This window comes from Bufo bufo, chromosome 4 (genome assembly GCF_905171765.1).
Source record: "Bufo bufo chromosome 4, aBufBuf1.1, whole genome shotgun sequence".
NCBI classification, from domain to species: domain Eukaryota; kingdom Metazoa; phylum Chordata; class Amphibia; order Anura; family Bufonidae; genus Bufo; species Bufo bufo.
In genome coordinates, this window is record NC_053392.1 from 506,320,900 (window position 1) to 506,340,692 (window position 19,793).

The 19,793-nt window shown below is 43.5% G+C and overlaps 1 protein-coding gene across 2 annotated transcripts in view; it reads right to left on the reverse strand.

Moving 5' to 3' along the window:
• Window positions 1-19,793, reverse strand: part of SYNDIG1 (synapse differentiation inducing 1) — a 462,378-nt gene that overhangs the window by 357,293 nt on the left and 85,292 nt on the right. For both annotated transcript variants that reach the window (XM_040427400.1, XM_040427401.1), the window contains exon 2: window positions 4,378-4,528. The gene's annotated coding sequence lies outside the window, so the exon portion shown is untranslated. The remainder of the gene's footprint in view (window positions 1-4,377; window positions 4,529-19,793) is intronic.

The following is a 19,793-nucleotide window of genomic DNA, read 5'->3' on the forward strand; positions in this document are numbered from 1 at the left end:
ATCAATGTGAATGAACATGAAAACTATTTAATAAATAATTGCTGGGGAAATTAATATTTATGGATAGGAAAGTAGATTGTAATAAATTAGTGACACTGGAATGATAAAATCTGAATAGGAGAAATAAATCAATGTAAAAGAATAAACATTTTTATTGTATTAGTTGAAATCCTATTAAATTGTCTGCCTGGTTCCAGGAGGAACTCAGCTTAAACATAAAGCTTAATTAAAAGGTAGGAAGTGATAAATATTTAAATACCCAAAGTCTCCTGAGTATACTAGAGAGAAAAATATGTTTGCTGTGAACGCTGCAATAGAGTAGTTTAGACATTGTGTCACGGGGTACTGCTTTCATCTGCGTTGGTATCCACATTTTATAATTTTTATACAAATCCTGTAATTTTTGGTCCATGTATTAAACTGTCTATGTGGCACTGCAATAAAGATCCTTTTTCCATGTTCTTTACTGATACATAATCCCTCATGTCTCTAAGATGCCTTATGTATAGAATATTGGTAAACCAATATTCTTGTTAAAGGGATTAACTGAGAGCTTGATACTGATGTCCTATTCTCAAGATAGGTCATCAATATCAGATTGGCGGGGGTACAACTCCCAATACCCCTGCCGATCAGCTGTATGAAGAGGCTGTGACGCTCATTGAGCGCTTAGGCCTCCTTCAAGATCATGTGAGATCACATTCATCAGTCATATGGCCTATGCGCAGCTCAGTCCCATTCATGGGACTGTCATTGGGTGTCCAAAGTTTCCCCTGACAGCTGATGTAGGGGGAAAAAAAGATCGAACTGTTGGATTGTTCTCAAAATGACAAGCCACCGCCAGAGGTATCTCGTTGTAGTTTACGCCTCTGTCACCATGAAAAACAAATGCAAAATCGGATAAGCATATGTGTATTGGGGGGTGGAATTTCTGCCTGCTGACACCTATCCTAAACTGTATCGCCAGCTTAAGAATAAAATAAGGTCTTCAGATAAAACGTTCTACAGGGATTTTGACTCAAAATAAAAGATACAGTAAAATTTCTCAGAAAATTTAATCAAATTCTCTATATATTAGAATGTTAATCTGGATTTATTTTTAATTTCATTGTTGCACAGTTCATACAATAGTGACTTTATTTGGAAAATATTAATTGTAGAAGTAACAGAAATAAAGGGCAAGAACAGTGATGGCAAACCTTTTTAAAGCCAATTGCCCAAACTGCAACCCAAAACCCACTTATTTATCGCAACGTGCCAACACAAAAATTTAACCTGAATACTACAGTCCAATATAGTATATCTTCCTTGTACTTTATTTTTAAGCTATAATAGCCTGATTACATTCAGTGCGCTGCCCCTGCCGTTCATAGTGTCGAAGTCGAAGGCATATTGGTACACCATAGACTTTTTCCAGGGTGCGGGTGCCCAGAGAGAGGGATATGAGTGCCGCAACTGGCACCCGTACCATAGGTTCGACACCAATGGGCTAGAAGTTAGACATAAAGGGTAGTTGTAAAAGTTAACCATTCAAAATTAAGTTTACAGTTCAGAACAAGTATCTATATGGAAACATGCTTTTTTAAACTCTTAATAACTCGTAATGGATATATCCGTCATGAGAAGGTGCTAGTTCCAGCACCAGGATGCATATACCCATCATGATTATCTCATGAGCACAGCTGAATGTTCCTACAAAATTGTGTTGGGAGTTCTGTTGTATTACACAATCGGGCTCTAGCTGCAATTGCCAGGATCAGAGCTAGCTCCAATGCAGGCTGTTTAGCTTTGGCAGCCTTTCTGGCTGCCAGATACCCCCCCCCCCCCCTTCCCCATCCCAGTGACATGCTGTTTAGGGGAGGCATCACACGGAAGCCAGTCAGTGTGTACTTCAATGTCTTAAAGAAAGCTAATTCTTTTAGTATCAGAAAACGGTAAAATGAACTTCCATAAACTTCACTCAATGCTGCTGCAGGATGATCTGGGCAGTTACGAAAGATCTTAAATACCCTGCAGTGAAGCAAAGTTACTGTAGAAAATCAATCCGAAGAATTACTGTAATTTTAACAGTTGTCGGTTTATGATCAACACAATACAATCTTCCTGAACCTCAAAAGACTTTCTAAGCTCTAAGCTGTGTTGTGAACATCCAGTAAGTGATTTATTTGTAGCTCCAGAGACTTTTCATAACATTTGATGTTCTGGACATATTTACATTGTTTGTATGAACTAGAGCAAGATAGAAATGGTATATCTGTATGGTAACATGCATGCAGCATATTCTAAGCGTTCATACAATACACCCAGGGCCTTGTACTATAATATATTATCTGCAGATAATAAGAAAAATTGTCAAAAATCAACATAAATGGAAAAATAGACAATGAGAGACATACAGTATGTAAGGTGATTTTATATTTATATTAATTATTCTTAAAAGGGTTGTTCCACAAAACACACATATTTCCTGTTTGTCTGCTGAGGCTTCCACTGATCACAAGAACCAGGGTTCCGTTACCTTGCAAGAATGGAGTGGCAGGTCACACTTGGACACTGTGGAGTGGCAGGTCACACTTGGACACTGTGGAGTGGCAGGCCACACTTGGACACTGTGGAGTGGCAGGTCACACTTGGACACTGTGGAGTGGCAGGTCACACTTGGACACTGTGGAGTGGCAGGTCACACTTGGACACTGTGGAGTGGCAGGTCACACTTGGACACTGTGGAGTGGCAGGTCACACTGGACAATGTGGAGTGGCAGGTCACACTTGGACACTGTGGAGTGGCAGGTCACACTTGGACACTGTGGAGTGGCAGGTCACACTTGGACACTGTGGAGTGGCAGGCCACACTTGGACACTGTGGAGTGGCAGGTCACACTTACATGCTGCCACTCCACTCTACCACTCTTTATGGAAGTACAGCACTCAGTTGTCTTCGGAAGACCCACAGAGTGAATATGTGTGGCCGCTGCTCCATTCAAATGGGGGAACATGGGGCTACATTCTTCTGATAGGTGGGGATACCAGTAGTCAGTCCCTCACTGAAGAGACACATCCCCCACCTTGTGTGTTTCATGGGACAACCCCTTTAAGAGTGGCACTGTACTTAGTTGCTGAACTGATCATTTATAAATACAGCAAAACTAGCTCTACAACTTAAACTTCATCAATGGTAGACTTTAGGGTTGAATTGACGATCAATGTGTACAGCAAGCCAACAGCTCATACAGGTCTAGCAAACCTGAAACTAGATACCACAAGTGTATAATAATATTCTTTATTTATACAGCATATTGGACAAGTATCCCAATCAACTAAACAAGGAGATAAAGGAGAGGGGCACCTATTCATAAGAGCTTGGAATGAGAGGGACAAAAGAATAGGTTCCCGAAGATTATTTTCCCAGGAAGTGTCTTACTATCTATGTACTCACAAGAAAAGCATAACTCAGCTCTCACCTTCGCCTCCACTGTCTGAGCTTGGATAACGCCCCTGGATGCGATAATCCAGCTCCAAGATAGCGAAGAATCGTAGCTTTATTTGCGGTTTTTAAAATCTTCAAATAACAGGATAAGTTCTGTTACGCGTTTCAGACCATAGGTAATTTGCGGTCATTCCTCAAAGCAATGACCGCAAATTACCTATGGTCTGAAATGCGTAACTGTACTATCTATGTACTGTATGATAATCCAACTTAAGAATGTCTATTTCCAGGTGTTTTTTTTGTGATAAGTCTCTCTTTGGTCACCCAAAAAGATGAGAGGTATGAAAGTGCAGAGTTATATGACAAGGTTAGCAAGTTAAGGGCAGGGTTGAATGGAAATGTTTGCGGCCAGGTCAGGTTGTAAGGCATCTTGGCTACAATGTTAGGAAATTGCAATATGTAAAAGCAACGGGGGCTTTCCAACAGGGGTTTTACTTCAGTACAAAACTGCATTTTCAGATTCTGGTTTTTGCTGCACATCCGCTCCAAAAAACGCTCAATAATGTGGAAAACAGGATTTCAATGGGAAAATATTCTGCCGCAATATAGGACATGCTGTTTTTTTCTCTAAAGTACTTTTTTCCCACGTGAATAAAACAAAGCAAGTGCTGATTTCCACTGAAATGAACAGGAGGGTGTTTGGAGGTGGTTTTTTTGGAGCTGATTTCAATTTGGCTCTAACTCCTCCAAGTCCCAATATAGATGGTAAATTTATGTTTACTGGTGAGTTGCCAAGGCAGACATTGGGATTTTCTGCAAGGTCAGTTATGATAACCTTTATTTGATAAAACCATAGTATGTATTATACAGTATATATAAAAGTATAGCAAAGGACAGTAATAAAATAAAATACACACATAGATTTTATGAATAGAGCATTTTATCTTTACCATTAGCCATTCTTCTTATACCATTTCCATATAGAGAAGGTCAGTTCTAAAATGAAATGAAGAGGCTGACAGATGGCGGATGCAAACTGTCCAAAACCAGCGTTCTCCAGCCTAAATGCAGACGGCTTCTTGGCAACAAAGTGGCTCCAACCTGGAAAGATACAAGGATACTATATATCAAAATGATTATCACACATGGTATCGAAAAATCCCTACTTTGCCTTCACAAGGACATAACGTTCTTTGGAAAGTTTCTTGTCCGGACAACATCTCTTAATCTGTAGAGACAAATGGTTTCCTTGCAGCTGAGGACCGTCCTGAAATTAACTACTGCTTCTAGTTTGCTCTCTCTTGAGAGATGCACATTAAGCATCATTTGCATGACTGATGATCACTTTCTTGTGAATGTATTAACAGTTACTGTAATTATAACGCATGTAGAAATGAAGCCCAATGAACCCAAGAAGGAAAACGACACTTTTGAAATGCAGCTACTCTAAAGATAAATCAGCAGCCATGTATTTTCAAAGGGATTGTTCACCCCTGGGGACCCTTTCTGCAGACACCTTGCCAGCATGGCCAGACCTGCGGTGGGGATCATACTTACCTTATCCATGCTGCTGGGTTCTGGTTCCATTGCACCCCTTCAAGCACTGCAGGTCTCCTCGCATCAACATCCAGTTTGACATGGTGGGACACGTGACCACAGCAGATAATGACTGGCCACAGCTGTGACGTGTCACCCATGACCAAGTCACATGACCCATGGGTGACAGATCGCTGCTGGAAGGACTGCAGAAAAAGTCCCTAGGGGTAAACAACTAATATGTCCAAAATGTTACTAAGGCCTCATGCACACGACCGTTGTGTGCATCCGTGGCCGTTTTCAGTTTTTTTTTCGCGGACCCATTGACTTTAAATGGGTCCGTGGAAAAATCGGAAAATGCACCGTTTTGCAGCCGCATCCGTGATCCGTGTTTCCTGTCCGTCAAAAAAATAGGACCTGTCCTATTTTTTTGACGGACAACGGTTCACGGACCCATTCAAGTCAATGGGTCAGTGAAAGAACACGGATGCACACAAGATTGGCATCCGCGTCTGTGATCCGTGGCCGTAGGTTACTTTCATACAGACGGATCCGAAGATCCGTCTGCATAAAAGCTTTTTCAGAGATGAGTTTTCACTTCGCGAAAACTCAAATCCGACAGTATATTCTAACACAGAGGCGTTCCCATAGTGATGGGGACGCTTCTAGTTAGAATATACTATGAACTGTGTACATGACTGCCCCCTGCTGCCTGGCAGCACCCGATCTCTTACAGGGGGCTGTGATCCGCACAATTAACCCCTTCAGGTGCTGCACCTGAGGGGTTAATTGTGCATATCATAGCCCCCTATAAGAGATCAGGGGCTGTCAGGCAGCAGGGGGCAGACCCCCCTCCCTCCCCAGTTTGAATATCATTGGTGGCCAGTGTGCTCCCCCCCTATTGTAATATCATTGGTGCCAGTGTGCGGCCTCCCCCGCCCCCCCCCCCCCCTTCCTCTATTGTAATATCATTGGTGGCCAGTGTGCGCCCCCCCCGGCCCCCCCTCTATTGTATTAATATCATTGGTGGCCAGTGTGCGGCCTCCCCTCTCCCCCCCCCCTCCCGATCATTGGTGGCAGCGGAGAGTTCCGATCTGAGTCCCAGTTTAATCGCTCTGGGGCTCCGATCGGTAACTATGGCAACCAGGAAGCTACTGCAGGCCTGGTTGCCATGGTTACTTAGCAATATTACAATATTAGAAGCATCATACTTACCTGCTGGCTGCTGCGCTGTCTGTGACCGGCCGGGAGCTCCTCCTACTGGTAAGTGACAGATCATTAAGCAATGCGCCGCACAGACCTGTCACTTACCAGTAGGAGGAGCTCCAGGCCGGTCACAGACAGCGCAGCAGGTAAGTATGATGCTTCTAATATTGTAATATTGCTAAGTAACCATGGCAACCAGGCCTGCAGTAGCGTCCTGGTTGCCATGGTTACCGATCGGAGCCCCAGAGCGATTAAACTGGGACTCCGATCGGAACTCTCCGCTGCCACCAATGATCGGGAAGGGGGGGAGAGGGGAGGCTGCACACTGGCCACCAATGAAATTACATTGGAGGGGGGGAGGGGGGCCGACGGAGGCCGCACACTGGCCACCAATGATATTACAATAGAGGGGGGGCGGCACACTGGCCACCAATGATATTACAATAGAGGGGGGAGGGGGGCCGACGGAGGCCGCACACTGGCCACCAATGATATTATAATAGAGGGGGGGAGGGGGGCCGACGGAGGCCGCACACTGGCCACCAATGATATTACAATAGAGGGGGGGCCGCACACTGGCCACCAATGATATTACAATAGAGAGGGGGTCGGGGGGGCCGCACACTGGCCACCAATGATATTCAAACTGGGGAGGGAGGGGGGTCTGCCCCCTGATGCCTGGCAGCCCCTGATCTCTTACAGGGGGCTATGATACGCACAATTAACCCCTTCAGGTGCGGCACCTAAAGGGTTAATTGTGCTGATCACAGTCCCCTGTAAAAGATCGGGTGCTGCCAGGCAGCAGGGAGCAGTCATGTACACAGTTCGTAGTATATTCTAACTAGAAGCGTCCCCCTCACTATGGGAACGCCTCTGTGTTAGAATATACTGACCAATCTGTAGACAGAGGAGGGAGCTTGTTTGGATAGAAGTTGGGCTTCTACCTAGACAGCATTGTCTGGCCTATAAAACTCCCTATGGCACTCTCCACAAGAAAAAAAAAAAGAGTATCCCTGAGACTTAGGCCTCATGCACACGGCCGTTGCCGGCCATGGCCCGTATTGCGGTCCACAATATGCGGGCACCGGCCGTGTGCTCCCCGCAACACGGATGCAGATCCATTCACTTGAACCGGTCCGCAATCTGGAGCTGCGGTGCGGAACGGAGGCATGGAACCCAACAGGAGCACTACGGAGTGCTTCCGTGGTGTTTCTGTTCGTGCCTCAACACCGCAAAAAAATAGAACTTGAATGGGTCTGGATCTGTCGCGGCTGCCGCACGGATGAGGCCCGTGCATTGGGGACCGCAAATTGCGGTCCCCAATGTACAGAACGGCCGTGTGCAAGAGGCCTTAAATGAATTGTCCGGTAGTTTAATATTGATGACCTATCCTCAGGATACGTCAACAATATCAGATTGACGGGGTCCGACTCCCCTCAGCCCCACCGATTCCATGTTTGAGGAGGCTGCAGAGCTCCAGTAACATACCAAGCACAGCACTGTCTATTATATAGCGGCTCTGATTGGTATTGCAGCTTAGCCTCATTCACTTAAATGATACTGAGCTACGCCTAGGCCACGTGACAGAAGAATGTGATGTTACTCGCCTACAAAGAGACTGCAGTGCTCACCAAAGCGCCACGGCCTCTTCTAATAGCTGATCATCAGGGGTCCCGGTAGTTGGACCCTCCACCGATTAGATATTAATGACCTATGAATAGCCCATAATTAGGAAAATAATAGACAACCAATTTTTTGGATGCATTGGTAGCATATCTTAATGTCTCTATAAACGAAGCCCCTGAATTTAATTTAGTCATCACTATGTTCCTGGTCTATACAATTCATAGAGAACCTACATTTTCAATAGCGCCTGCTATAGACTGCTGGCCAGCATGCACATGGGGAAGTGGCTTTAGAAAATGACAGCACAGACAAGTACAGTTAATTACAATCAAACATGATTACTGATACGAAGCCTGCTTCCCTGCTTTCCTCCCTGGTCTAGATTCAATATAGCTTATCGCAAATAAAATCCTAAAAATTTATTTTGAGGTCAGACAGTTGGAAATATTTTTAAGAAATGTTCCAATGAAGTTACTTGACATGAAAATAAGTTATTTGACATATATAATTTGAAGTATATAGTAAAGTAGATGATGAGACACTCTGCAGTAAATCCCGGGCCCTGTATATTGCCGCAACATCATCATCTGTCATTTTTATGGCCCTTCTGCAGCACTAGCTGTAGACTAATGCGGACAAGTGTAATATACTTCTCCTCCAGTCACAGTCCACTAATGCCCAATCACACCAAGTTCACTGGCAGATGGAAATATTGGAAATCTATTGCTGAATGGATAATGACAAATTCTGTAGGAAGTTCATCAGTGCTGTGGTCTTAAAGGGGTGGTCTCTCTCGCTTCAGCAAATGGTATTTATCATGTTGAGAAAGTTAATACAAGGCACTTCCTAATGTATTGTGTATTGCCCATATTGCCTCCTTTCCTGGCTTGATTCATTTTTCCATCACATTATACATTGCTCATCTCCATGGTTACGACCACCCTGCAATCCAGCAGTGGTGGTCGTGCTTGCACACTATAGGAAAAAGCGCTGACCTATGTGCACTCCCATGGTCCTGGCCACAGAAGAGGCCGGCACCTTTTCCTATAGTGTGCAAGCACGGCCACCACTGCTGGATTGCAGGGTGGTCGTAACCATGGAGATGAGCAGGGTACAGTATCTCAGAAAAGTGAGCCCACCCCTCACAGTTTTGTAAATATTTTATTCTCTCTTTTCATGGGACAGCACTGAAGAGATGACACTTTAATACAATGTAAAGTAGTCTGTTTACAGCTTGTATAACAGTGTAAATTTGGTGTTCCCTCAAAATAACCCAACACACGGCCATTAATGTCTAAACTGCTGGCAACAAAAGAGAGTACACCCCTAAATGAAAATGGCCAAATTGTGCCATTTTCCTTCTCTGATGTCATGTGACTCGTTAGTGTTACAAGGTCTCAGGTGTGAATGGGGAGCAGGTGGGCTAAATTTGGTGTTATCACTAACACTCTCTCATACTGGTTACTGGAAGTTCAACATGGCACCTCATGGCGAAGAACTCTCTGAGGATCTAAAAAAAAGAATTGTTGCTCTACATAAAGATGGCCTTAGGCTATAAGAAGATTTCCAACACCCTATAATGTGATGGCAAAATGAATCCAGCCAGCAAAGGAAGCAATATAGACAATCGCAATACATTAGTAAGTGCCTTGTATTAACTTTCTCCACATGATAAATGCCATTTACATTAATTATTTATGGTTACTTAACCTTAGCATGTACTGCGCTGGAAACTGGGACAAAAATCCCAGTGCCGTACAGCTACAGAGCTTTGATCGGGCGGGCGCAGCCACTGATAGCCGGACCCCTGCTGTATGCGCCAGCATAGGTTAAAACACAGATGCCGGCGCATTAACCCTTGCACTGACTCGGTCAGCGATGACCGCGGAACGTGCGGTATCCTGCCGGCTGCGGGGTGACCGATGGCAGGGAAGGCAGCCCGATGCCTTCCTTAGGCATCGTGGCTGCTTTCCATGAGAGACTGTGAGAACCAGCCCCCTGGATCTCACAGGCGGGAAGCTGTAAGTGTATTACAGTGTTTAATACACGTACAGCCAATGCATTACAATACAGAAGTATTGGAATGCATTGTAAAGGGGATCAGACCCCCAAAAGTTGAAGTACCAGAGTGGGACAAAAAATAAAGTGAAAAAAGAAGTAAAAAAAATAAAGTTTTACGAAAAAATTAAAAGTTTCAAGTAAGAAAAAAAAGCGGCCTTTTCCCAAAATAAAGTTAAAATTTAGAAAAAAAGAAAAGTAGACATATTAGGTATAGCCGCGTTCATAACAACCTGCTCTATAAAAATATCACATGATCACCCCATCAGGTGAACATCGTAAAAAATTCATAAATAAAAACAGTGGCAAAAGAGAATTTCTTTTCACCTTGCCTCACAAAAAGTGTAATACCAAGTGACCAAAAAGTCATATGTACCCCAAAATGGTACCAATCAAACCATCATCAAAAATTAGCCACCACATAAGATAATCGCCCCCCCCCCCCCAAAAAAAAAGGTGGGCTCTCAGAAAATGGCAACACAAAAACATGACTTTAATTTGTTCAAAAATGATTTCACTGTGTAAAACTTAACAAAAATAGAAATCATAGACATATTAGCTATCACTGTGTCTGTAACAAACATTATATGCCCCCTCAGGTGAATGCTGTAAAAAAAAAAAAAAACACTTTTTCATCTTGCCTCACAAAAAGTTTAATACCAAGCGATCAAAAAGTCTTATGTACCACAAAATTTGTACCAATCAAACCGTCACCTCATCCCGCAAAAAACGAGCCCCCACATAAGACAATCACAATAAAAACCAATGGCACCCATAAACCTATCCATCAAAATCTGCACTGCAAAAGCCAGTCCTGCCATGTGCCCCCACAGCAGTTTACCACCACATATGGGGTGTTGCTGTATTCAGGAGAAAATGGGTAACAAATTATGTTTTTTTTTTTTCTCCTGTTGTGAAAATGAAAAATTTGGGGCTAAAGCAACATTTTATTGGAAGAAACAAAACTTTTCATTTTTACAGCCAAGTGTTTCCAAATTCCGCAAAACGCTTAAGTCAAAGTGCTCGGTAACCCCCCTTAATATATTCTTTAAGGGGTGCAGTTTCCAAAATGGGGTCACTTTTTGAGGGTTTTCACTGTAGGGGTACATCAGGCTCTCTTCAAATACAAAATGATGCCTGAAACCATTTTAGCGAAATCTACCTCCAAAATCCATATGGCGCTCCTTTCCTTTTGACCACTGCCACATGCCCATAAAGCAGTTTACCGCCACATATGGGTATTTCTGTAGACTGCAGAATCAGAATAGTATATATTGAGATCTATTTTCCTGTTAACCCTTGCTGTGCTGCAAGAAAAAATTGCTTAACATAAAAAAATCTACCAAAAATGTTAAATTTTGAAAATTCACTTCCATTTTCCTTTAAATCTTGTGGAACACCTTAAGGGTTAAAAACGTTTGTAACATGAGTTTTGAATAATTTGAGGGGTGTAGTTTCTAAAATATGGTCATTTATGGGTATTTTCCATTACATATGCCCTTCAAAATCACTTTATAACTGAATTGTTGCTTAAAAAAATAGCTTTGGAAATTTTGTTGAAAATTTGAAAAATAGCTAATAAACTTCTAAGCCTTCTAATGTCTTAAAAAAAATAAAATGACATTTACAAAATTAGGCCTACATAAAGAAGACATATGGGGAATGTTGATTGATAACCATTTTATGAGATATTACTATCTGTCTTAAAAGTAGAGAAATTCAGATTTAGAAAATTGAGAATTTTTCCAAATTTTGGGTAAATTTGGGATTATTTTATAAATAAAGGTGAAATATATTGACTCAAATTTACCACTGTCATGAAGTACAATGTGTCACGAGAAAACAATCTCAGAAAGGCTTGGATAAGTGAAAGCGTTCCTAAGTTTTTACCACATAAAGTAACACGTCAGATTTGCAAAAATCGGCCTGGGATTTAAAGTGAAAAGTGGCCTGGTACTGAAAGGGTTAAGGTAAAAGAGACAAAAATATTTTCAAGAAAAATGTTATATAAATGAAGGTTACATTACTATAATGAGGACCTGCCTGCGATCAACGGAAAAAGCTGCTACTTATTTTGTCTACAGTGGCCACTGCAGGGAACATGTGGTATTACATGGCATCTATTTAACTGTATGAGCACCAAATTAATGCATGGTCAAACTAAATCCACTACAGCGGACATGCTCTTTGTAGCAAACTCATCTCGGCAGACTGAAATTCATGTCCAGAATATGGATGGTGCAGTGTTGTAGCAAGTGTTCCTGAACATAAGATGGGCACTACTTTGCATAGACATTGGCATAGACCACTGCCAGCCTCTCCTGTAATGGGTAAGTATGGGTAAGTACATCGGGGGAGATTTATCAAACTGGTGTAAAGTAGAGCTGGCTTAGTTCCCCATAGCAACCAATCAGATTCCACCTTTCACTTTTCACAGCTCCCTTAGAAAATGAAAGATGGAATCTGATTGGTTGACATGGGCAACTAAGCCAGTTCTACTTTACACCAGTTTGATAAATCTCCCCTATCATCCTTAAATTATCCAGTACAAACCACATAAGGGAAGGAGAGTTGTGCTTTCCGAGGCCTATCCGGTAGTAGAACTATACATTGTCAGTTATAACACACACCTGCTATGTTAGACCTGTCAAGAGCTCTTGTGACGAGTACTCAGTGCTGTTTATCTCATGGCAAACATTGTGACTTTTCTTAATGAATATTGATTAAGGTTGTTAAGCTATAAAAATGGCTATAGAAAACCCTGCCAAGTAAGTGGACTAATATAAGACCATTCCACTTCTGTTCCATGACTGTGGAGTATAATTAGCAAACACACATTCAACTCCAGGGGAATCATTAATGGTGAACTGATGTGTATGAAAATGAAAGCATCACTAAAAATGAAATGACTGACACTAGCATGAATTATGTGGTTATATTTTATGCAAATTCACAGTTTGGGATATGCAAGTTCATGCAGAGGACAAGTCTGTGAACACTTGAAACTTTAAGTACATTTGTGGTCGGATCGGCTATCAGAACGGGTTAGATAGGATGGGTACACCCATCTACAACAAGCAGTAGAATTGTGCCATAACTGCTGCGGTAGGGCAGCCTAAAGTGGGCCACCCTAGTATGAAGTGATTGTAAGATGGAGTGGGTGGGTGGGTGAAATCAGCTGAATCGGCGTCAGTCTGGACCCACAGGTGCCTATAAATAGCCTAGTAATCAGCCAGCCTGGGCTCACAGGTGCATGTAAGTAGCCTTGTAATGACCCTCCCCTCCCACAAATTCAGCAAACTTCTTTGCTTAACACTTGTGGTCGGATCGGCTATCAGAACGGGTTAGATAGGATGGGTACACCCATCTACAACAAGCAGTAGAATTGTGCCATAACTGCTGCGGTAGGGCAGCCTAAAGTGGCCAAAAAGCGTAGACCTTAGTTTAGAGTAAAACATATACATACCCATTACGACACCCGCTTTGCACTCAAAAGACACTACACGATGAAGGTGCGGAAAATACCGTACATATCAGAGACTTCTATATACGTTACCTCTTTGTCACGTGCGACGGCACATTGTTCTTGAAGGTAGCTAAAGTTGATGCTTTTGAAAGAGTGGTCGGTAATCAGGAACGATTTACTCCTATGTTGACAAACATATGAACATATTACGAGGAGGTCTGAATCCCGAGAGCTGCGGACTGAAACAACAATGGTGAATCTGATGGAAGGGCTTAAATGAAGACCAACCATTCGCTAAGGGTCCTGCTTGGACACCAACTGTTACTGGTGGCAAATACTTCACCTATACTTATTCCCCAGGCGACCGCTTTAATTATTATTTTATAAAGGACCCAAAAGTTAGAAGATGGCGTATGCCGTTTAACTCTAGTAATGGATCAAGTGAAATGTGTAGACTCACCAGGCCTGGGGAACCATAAGCACGAATACATGGCTGGTTGAAATTAACGAGCTAATGTCGCCTGCACTGAGGAAAAAACATACCCACTATACTAGCAGTTGTGACAGGAAATAAGCTTAAAGTCATGATAACTATGTATGCTGCGCCTGTGATAGTGATAGGACTTGTGTCCGTAGACGTGACAGACTATATATATTGCGCCTTATTGTTGTACCTCTCACTTGAAGATGGACCGGTACAAGGTGCAACACCAACACCCTCAGCCTGAGTTTGAAGATGAAGTAAGCGTGCCTATAATGAAGACATAATGTACACACAATGCCTACTGCTATGACAGGACGAGCTTAAGGTCATGATAGACTACCTATGCTGCGCCTGTAGTCGTGCTAGGACTTATCGTGTCAATAAACGTGACAGACTTCGTAAATCGCTTGTAGTCGTGACAGGACTTATTAGTCTGTAGTCGTGACAGACTGCGTAAATCGCCTGTAGTCGTGACAGGACTTATTAGTCTGTAGTCGTGACAGACTGCGTAAATCGCCTGTAGTCGTGACAGGACTTATTAGTCTGTAGTCGTGACAGACTTCGTAAATCGCCTGTAGTCGTGACAGGACTTATTAGTCTGTAGTCGTGACAGACTTCGTAAATCGCCTGTAGTCGTGACAGGACTTATTAGTCTGTAGTCGTGACAGACTTCGTAAATCGCCTGTAGTCGTGACAGGACTTATTAGTCTGTAGTCGTGACAGACTGCGTAAATCGCCTGTAGTCGTGACAGGACTTATTATTCTGTAGTCGTGACAGACTTCGTAATCACCTGTAGTGGTGACCGGACTCCCTGTGGACGAACCTGATGCCATAGTATAGTTGTTTCCCTTTTTTTTTTTTTTTTTTAACAACCCCTTGAGAAGCGGAATTGTGAGACCCCAGGGTCATCTCCCTGGGAGAATAGGTCTATAATTCAAGAACCTCGAGAGATTAAATGTGAGAAAATGCGAACCCGGGAGAAGTTGATGTCCGAAAGGAAGGCTTGGGATGACTGCTTGAAAAGAAACAATGAAGACCCAACGACCTACAACAATAATGTGGGTGAGGTTCTAATGGCAAAGCCGCGCCTACGAGCCACCACGAGAAGAATTGTAACGCGAGCCACAGCTGACCGAGGCATGCGAGCGGCCTGAATGCAGAAAAGGCATGAACATACTGTGGCGGGACCACGCAGCCAACCTCGAATGGCGGAGTTGTGTGAGTAAAATGTAAACTGAAGACATGCGTGAGAGACTAATGGCGGAACCAAGCGCTAGAGGGACTAAAGACACTAATGGTGGAACCAAGCGCTAGAGGGACTAAAGACACTAATGGTGGAACCAAGCGCTAGAGGGACTAAAGACACTAATGGTGGAACCAAGCGCTAGAGGGACTAAAGACACTAATGGTGGAACCAAGCGCTAGAGGGACTAAAGACACTAATGGTGGAACCAAGCGCGAAAGGGGCCATGCGCAAGAGACACTAATGGCGGGGCCATGCGCAAAAGACACTAATGGCGGGGCCATGCGCAAGAGACACTAATGGCGGGGCCATGCGCAAGAGACACTAATGGCGGGGCCATGCGCAAGAGACACTAATGGCGGGGCCATGCGCAAGAGACACTAATGGCGGGGCCATGCGCAAGAGACACTAATGGCGGGGCCATGCGCAAGAGACACTAATGGCGGGGCCATGCGCAAGAGACACTAATGGCGGGGCCATGCGCAAGAGACACTAATGGCGGGGCCATGCGCAAGAGACACTAATGGCGGGGCCATGCGCAAGAGACACTAATGGCGGGGCCATGCGCGTCAAACTTAAACGGAGAAGCAATGCGTCAGACTCTAATGGCGTAGCCATGAATGCGAAACAAATGGCGATTTATTATTATTATTTATTTTTAATATATATATATATATTTTTTTTTTTTTTTTTATCCACTTATGCAGCACCAGTATGACTTGGGGACTTGCATAACCATGACCCCCTTCGACAATAAACCTAGGACACTAACAAGCTTATAACCATATCGTACCCCTAACAACATGAAGATCGGTCATAAGCCCCACAGAGCCATGAGGCTGAAGAGATCATCAGGCTCCCGAAGCCAAGACTGCACTCGATGACATTGCAGTGACGATAAGTAATTAAAATGTGAGCTAGACCTGATGGGATATGCATCGACGTTAGTGAACCGAACCAGGTGCCTAAATAATACATTAAACCAACCGTGAATAAACAGATGAGAGAAAAGCGCCAGAGGCATAACAGTTCGCTAAGAGAAGACCCTTATCGTGAAAACAAATGAACTACTTGTGAAACATAGTAGGAATCTTACTCCTATTAGCCCACTAACCGCTGAGGACTGCATGGTGAACTGGGGCAGGAGGCCAATCCGAGTGAATGCGGACCAGAAGTAAAGGAGACCAGTCTGAGTGAATGCGAACCAGAAGTAAAAGGAGACCAGTCTGAGTGAATGCGAACCAGGACTAAAGAACAGGACACTTTTTTTTTTTTTTTTTTTCCGCTGACGTGAAACAGAAAAAGTAGGCCTATAACATAACCACCAGTGAGGAAAGAAACGTAAACCTGAAAGAAAGCAGCTATGTTTATCGGGAGAACGATATCAGAGCGGTGCACTGACTGCCCTAGAGAAAATACTCAGTAACCATGATGTAGCAACGAAAAAAATGCAGCTTTAAGTGGAAGCCGAATATGCAGCAACTGATGTAAGAACAGGTGGGTGAACGCAGCTCTGGATGTGAGTAGTGCCTAAAAACATGGTATGGGCCCAGCTCTGAGCATGAAGAGCAAGGTATAACGCAGCTGTATGAATGCAACCTGAAGTGACAGGGTATTGATGTGATGCAACAGCAACTCATAAACGCAGCTCTAGTAGTAAATGGAGTATAACATTGTTAATGCAGACACATGGACGTGGCTTTTGAAGGTAACGAACCTAACCATGATCATTCGACCATTAGCGCCCCACCCCCCTCGCCCCAGAGCGCTACAAGTCCCCCATGGTGTATCCAAGTCCAATCCTACTGTGAATGAGAGTACTCGCCTGGCACCTTCTGCCATTACCCAGGTGCGAATGAAACCTCCACATAATGCTGTAGGGTTTTTTTTTTTTTTTTTTTAAATGGACATCACCATCACCTAAGAAAACATGAATGCGTTTTGAACGTAAACCCTGATGCAACGCCAATTAATCAACATATAGTGCACCTATGACCTAGCACAAAACCGCTGACACATGCGTGCCCATAACATACGGTTTATAGATTAACACACTTCCATACAAGAGCATCAGAACTCAAATACAGGCACCTAGACCGACCTGCTCGAGTACCCATATACAGACCACTGATCTACACCTAGCATGTCTGGCGTTAACTGCGGATGTGCCCCCACATGTAAAACAGGTAACAGAAACCCCACACTTTTTTTTTTTTTTTTTTTTAAGCAGATATCAAAACGTAAGCCTGAAAAGAAAGCGGCTATCTTTATCGGAAGAGCAGTATCCGAGCAGTGTGCTGATAGCCCTAGTAAGAATACTGAGTAACCATTATGTAGCAATGAAAAGAAATGCAGCTTTAAGTGGAAGCAGAGTATAACACCTGATGTAAGAACAAGTGGGTGAATGCAGCTCTGGATGTGAGTGGTGCCTAAAAACATGTTATGGGCACAGCTCTGTGTATGAATATGAGGAGCATGGTATAGAGCAGCCATATGAATGCAATCTGAAAGTGAGCAGAGTATTAATGTAATGCAACAGCGGACGTATGAACGCAGCTCTAGTAGTGAACGGTGTATAGGACAAAAATGTAAATGCAAACACACGGACGTAGCTTTGAAGGTAACAATCCTAACCACGATCATTTGACCATTGAAGCCCAACCCCCTTTGCCCCAGAGCGCTACAAGTCACGGACCGTGTAACCAAGTCCAATCCTACCGTGAATGCCAGCACTTGCCTGGCACCTTCTGCCATTGCCCAGGCGCAACTGAACCTCCACATGATGCTGCAGGTGTTTTTTTTTTTTTTTTTTAAATCAGCGACCATTGATCCACATTTACCATCACTTAAACCCAGCACGCGTAGCTTGAACCAACTGCAGACACGCGTCCCGCATGTAAACCAGGTATCAGAAAACATACAACCATGCCCCCTCTAAGCCCATGCTACCCCAATAACTGTATGCAATGGCCTCACCAGGCCTCTGAACAGCCAGACAAACAACCATGGTTTGACCATTTAGCGCCCATACTCTGCTGTATCCCAGAGCGCTAACATATCGCAGGCCGCAGCGTGGGTCCCGTACAAACACCTCCGATCCTACCATGAATACCAGCGCCCTTCTGAGACATTCCGCCGTCGCCCAGCCGTAAGGAGCCTCCACCCATGCTGCTGTATCCTAGAGCTGAGCCAGAGGTAGTGAAATCAGCTGAATCGGCGTCAGTCTGGACCCACAGGTGCCTATAAATAGCCTAGTAACCAGCCAGCCTGGGCTCACAGGTGCATGTAAGTAGCCTTGTAATGACCCTCCCCTCCCACAAATTCAGCAAACTTCTTTGCTTAACACTTAGCAAGGTTATGGGTATGTGCTAGAAAAATTTAAGATATCAATCTCTATTTCAGAACTGGTTATTCCAGAGTATGTTATAAGGCAAAGTACTGTAATGGTCTAAAATTCAGTGCACATTAAAGGGGGTGTTCGACATTTTGATATTAATGGCCATCCTCAGGCTAGGTGATCAATATCTCATAGGTGGGGGTCCAATTCGCAAGCCCCCTGATGATCCTCTGCGCTGTAGCCGCCCCACAGCTTACCACGCAAAGCATAGTTTATTGGATAGCATCTGTGCTTGGTATTGCAGCTCACCCAATTCACTTGACTGATGAACATGACATCAATGGCGTAGGAAGGGCCATAGCACTCACTGGAGCACCACAGTCTCTTCAAACAGCTGATCAGCGGGGGTCTGGGGAGTGGCCACCCACCGATTCAATATTGATGACCTCCTGAGGATAGGTCATCAATATGAAAATCTTGAACAACCCCTTTAATAGGAACCTATCAGCTCCTATATGCTGCCTTCACTAAGGGGAACATTGTGTAGTAACAAACCAGCGATCTGACACTTCTGTGACAACATTAAAGGGGTTATCCTATGACTAATGTAAAAAATTAAAATCAAACATTATATAGTACATGGTAATCTTTTCATAACAAAGCTAGAACCAGTCCTGTACCTCACATGGATCCAGAGATCTCCCCATTCATTGCTCTGCTAGATTTATATCAAGCTGACGGCTCAAGGGGAGTGTCTTTTCTGCTGCAGCTAAGGAGGTGTGTCCATGCTCTCCCTATCACAGCTCAGGAGGCGTGTCCATGCTCTCCCTATCACAGCTGTGGAGGCATTTGAAAGATGAATCTGAGCATGTGCGGCCATCTCAGTAAGCAGGACAACGAAATAAGAAAAAATAAACAGCAGGTGGAGCTATACAGATACATTTTATTGACAAACTCAGTGGCTATGCAAATTTTTTAATTACATGTAATTACAAAAGTATTCAGATCTAGGTGCTGGTTTGAAAACTGTAGAATATTTTTTGTGGGACAACACCTTTAAGTACTAAACCCTGCATCACTCTCAATAGCTAAGAGAGAGATGAGTCTGATGTATGATGCTGTCCCCACCCCCTCCAGATGATGAGTGACAGTTTTCCCTGTTGCAATGTGACAGCTGAACAGCCCTTTTTAAGCATGCATATAAATGAAATAGTGGTCAGTCAAATACTCAAAGTGACATCCCCCAATGACATCACAAATCATTTCCATAAACCAAACAAATAATGCCATATATTATTATACCTATGAAAATGTTGTTTGGTTTATGGAAATTATTTGAAATGATTGTGATGTCATGGGGGGTAGTCTTGTCTCTTATTGATGGTGTCACTTTGGGTATTTAACTGACC